We start from the raw sequence: 4,310 nt of genomic DNA on the forward strand, positions 1-4,310 counted from the left end.
TCTTCTGGCTTTCAGACTGCCAATTTCTCAATGGAACCTCACATGAAAGGAAAAAAGGCTAGAAACCCTCTGGGGTCTCTTTTATAAGAGCACTAATCCCATTCACGAGGGCTTCACTCTCATGATCTAAGTTACCTCCCAAGGTCCCATCTCTGAAAAACATCACACTTAAGGTTAAAATTTCAACACATGAATTCTAAGGGGACACAAACTTTTAGTCAATAACAATTGCCCCTTACTTCTCTGTACCTCTGTCTAGGTTAAAACTAAAACCATGTCTTATTTATAACTGTATCTTCAGAACCTTGTACAATGACTGAAAGAAATGTAACCTCAAAAAATGTTTATTACACGAATAACTGAATTCCCTCCTTCTGCTATTGGATTGAAAGCAGGAAGTCACCCTGGGGTCTTCAATTCTGAAGTCCTAAAGTGAGAACCGGGAGTAGAGTAAGTTCGTGTCAAACTGGTAAACCATCTCACATCTCCTGCTAAGAGGATATTTACATTTAAAATAAAAGTTAACATTCAGTTGCCTGAGCCAAAAAGTATTTGGAATCCAGGAAATGAAGAGGTCATTGACAAGCAATGTCAGGGCTTAGCTTTTCAGGTTATGCAAATCATTCATTTATATAATGTAATGTGTAAATATCAACAGTCACATTTACATTTAAAGTATGTTTTTTGACAGTGCAATTATGATTAAAAAGTATTCTGAACTATAAACTATTGACTACAGCTTATTTTAAAGCATTAAATATATTGATTATACCTGCACAAAGAAAGAAATTGATTTTAAAAAGACAATTTCTGCATTAAAGCTCTGAAAAAGGAGCTCATTAAATTGATGAATCTTGAGTTTTGTTTCTTTTCTCAAAGAAACTCTTTGAAGGCCATAAACTGCAGATATAATGTTGACTCAAAATGAGGGCATTGCTGAAATCATTTAGGGGAACTTCTTTACTTGTGAGGGTCACAATGTCTGAATAAAGTTCATGCAAGATTATAGCACCTCGTCAAAAACATCTAAGACCTACATAAAGGTCAGGACCATTTTGTGACCCAATGCAGTTAGCAAGAAGAGAAAAAGGTGTAAATTCATAGGTTTCTGTGGAGTGCTAAATAATAGAAAGAATGTTCAATAGATTGGGATTATGACTATCAAAAAAAGCTGTTCAACATCCTATCTGAATTGATAATGAAACTCCTGATCTATGACATCTCTCTTGTTTAAAAATCTGCAAAAATAATCAGAGGTAAGTTTCAAGAGTGGGAGTGTGCACCTGTAAGATGTTCATGCATGCCCTAATCTAAAAAATGGTTTTGCTATGACTCCAATAAATTATAACCTAAGACATAGCTAAATCTTCACACAAGATCAGTTTATGTGTATCAGCATTGCTTCTGACTAAAGCTCTGCTAGTTTCTTTCAAACAGTGGCATAATTTCAAATATTCAGAGTATGCCACAAATATTCTTTATCCAATAAATAATTTCAATAAATAAATCTTCCTTTTCTTTCCTTAGATTATTCCCTCTGAATTATCAGAAAGATAGTAAGAGTTGATATATGATAATCTAAAACAAATGTGTTCTCTTGTTTTCCTTCTCTGGCACTATTAGCAGAATTCTCTCTCCCTTTCACTCCCTTTCTCTCCCTCCCCCACCCCCGACTCCCTCCTAACCACTTTTTTCCTCTTTCCCCATTTCTCTGTCTCTCTCTTTCTTTATCTATCTAATTTCCTTCTCTCTCTCTCTCTCTCTCACACACACACACACACACACACACATACACACACACACGTGCACATGGATGTGTTCATGTACACACACTCACTGACTCAGGTGGAGAGAAATACCACTAGCTAGCAGATGCATTGCTACAACAGAAATCAAGCTGAGACTCATAAAGCAAAGAAAAGAGAAGATAAAATGCTCTTGAGAGTCTACACAGAAGAAACTGGCTAACTGCCAATTCAGAAAAAGAATTATTTAGGTAATTATTTTCAAACTATGTGCCATCATTTTCAGTACCGGACTCAGAAAATGAATATGTTGACTCCCACAGCAACCCAGAGGCTTTCACATTGTTTCTGGCTTCCTCCAAAATTTTACATTTCTCTCCTTCACATGTGAGCCATACAAGCTTACATACATATAAGCACAGACCAAGTGCCATGAAACAGGTCTCATTTCTTTAAAGGAGCTGGATGCATTTTATTAGCTATATTAAAAATGAAATGACAATTTGTTTTCTGTATATTAATGTTCAAATCTTAATAAATTCTTTTGGTGAAAACCATTGTTATGGACTGAGTTGTCCCCCAAAATTCATATGTTGAAGTTCTGTCTCCCTAGTACCTGTGACTGTGTTTGAGATAGAGTCTTTAAACAGGAGATTAAGTTAAAATCAGGACATTAGCATGTGCCCTAATCCAATATAACTAATGTCCAGAAAAGAAAACATTAGGACACAGATGGCAGAAACAGAAAGAAGAATGTGTGAAGATATCAGAAGACAGCCATCTGCTAACCAAGGAGAGACAACTCAGCAGGAACCAACCCTGATGACACCTTGATCTTGGATCTGTATCTTCCAGAATTGTGAAAAAATAATTTTTGTTGTTTAAGTCAACCAGTTTGTGGGACTTTGTTTTGCTAGTCTTAGTAAACGAACACAACTACTAACTTTCTTAAATTCATGGCAATGAGTACTTCCTAGATACAAATGCTGGTATTACTCACAAAGATCCCTTTTTCATAAATATCACCCGGAACAAAATAAAGATACCACAGAATTTCTTATGTAATGAAACTAAAACATTCTGTGATTGTGTATGTCTTATTCATAAGTCTGGTCAAATGTTTCATACCTTTAGAGTCATAACTGAGCCTCAAGAGAGACAGCATTGGTACATTAACGAACTCTAGGCAGAAAACCACACTTTGAGAAAAGCCCATGGCTTGGATACAGAAAGAATAAAAGGCCTGTTGTTGGGTTTGCTTTCTAGAGCTATGATAAATTTTCTCAGACAGGGTAGACTCTGTTGCAAACCAAAACAAGCTGTCCTATGTTTACATCTCCCTGACTCTTTTTTCTTCCAAGTACCCTCTAAAACTTCCAACTGATGTCGTCCTGGTTAAGATGGCAGCACCCGGCATCCTCTGGAGTGGCTGCAGGGGTACCACTGTCCTAGGCGATGTCAGGCAACCCTGCATGAAAGAACCGCCCCCAGCAGCAGCACCACTCCTAGGAAAGAATCCCAGGCCCACCCAGGATGGCTCCATGGACCCTTCCAACTCATCCAACTCCTGTTTCTCCATCAGCTCTGCCGTCCCAGCACTGTTGTGCTCCTCTCTCAAAGGAGCTCAAAAAGTGGGATGAGTTTGACGATATCTTAGAAGAGAGCAGACATGTTGATGCCCTGAAATTTGCAATGAAATGCTGCACCCCTCTTGTCTGTAAGGGAAGTAGTCCATGTAAGCCGATTGACAGATATTAAATGTAGTGTTCTGAATTCTGAAGATACTAATTAAGTCATTAAACAGCCTTCCAAAGAATCTCTTCAATCTGCTGATGTCCTCTGAGAGGAAGTTAGTGAGATGTTGAAGGAAATGTGTCACAAACTGTACCTGGGAGCCATCGTTTTTTTGCCTCCACCCTAAACAAAATATTTTTTCAAAGGTGTGTGTAAATGAAGAAGTTACTCAGAAACTACAACGAGCCATTCAGAAGCATACTGTTGTTCTGCTGCCGAGTCATCGAAGTTACACTGACTTCCTGATATTGTCTTTTCTTTTACACAGCTATGATTTGCCTATGCCAGTTATGGCAGAAGGAATGGATTTTCCAGGGATGAAAGTGGTTCCCAAGCCTCTGCAGATGTTGGGTATCTTTTTCATGTAGTGTATTTTGGGGGTCAATAAGCTGTACTGGGCTGTGCTCTCTGAATACGTAAAAACTATGTTACGGGTAAACGCAAGTAATTACCAAGTAAAAAATAAATAAATCAAACTTCCAGCTGATAGAATAGTTTGTTCTAGTTACTTGTTTATATGTCTGCCTTAAACCCCTGGACCAAAAGTTCCTTTAGAACAAAGATCGTGTGTCTGAAGCTTTGAAGGCACATGTGCTTGATAAGTTGATAAATGAGTAAATGAATGCTATGGAAATAAACGAATGGAAATATATCAAAGATTCAGGGCATCTGAGAAAATTCTGAACAGCAGGCAACCAGCAGTGCAGACATATGAATTGTCTAACAGCAGGTATCAGAATAACACAGTCATTGGACAACCCGTATTATTCA

The 4,310-nt window shown here is 37.8% G+C and overlaps 1 pseudogene; it reads left to right on the forward strand.

Moving 5' to 3' along the window:
• Positions 1 to 3,286: 3,286 nt before the first annotated feature.
• LOC103264396 lies at positions 3,287 to 4,009 on the forward strand (annotated as a pseudogene).
• Positions 4,010 to 4,310: the final 301 nt, after the last annotated feature.

This window comes from Carlito syrichta, unplaced genomic scaffold, assembly GCF_000164805.1.
Source record: "Carlito syrichta isolate Samal-C Ts95f unplaced genomic scaffold, Tarsius_syrichta-2.0.1 Scaffold95857, whole genome shotgun sequence".
In the NCBI taxonomy this organism is placed as follows: Eukaryota; Metazoa; Chordata; class Mammalia; order Primates; family Tarsiidae; genus Carlito; species Carlito syrichta.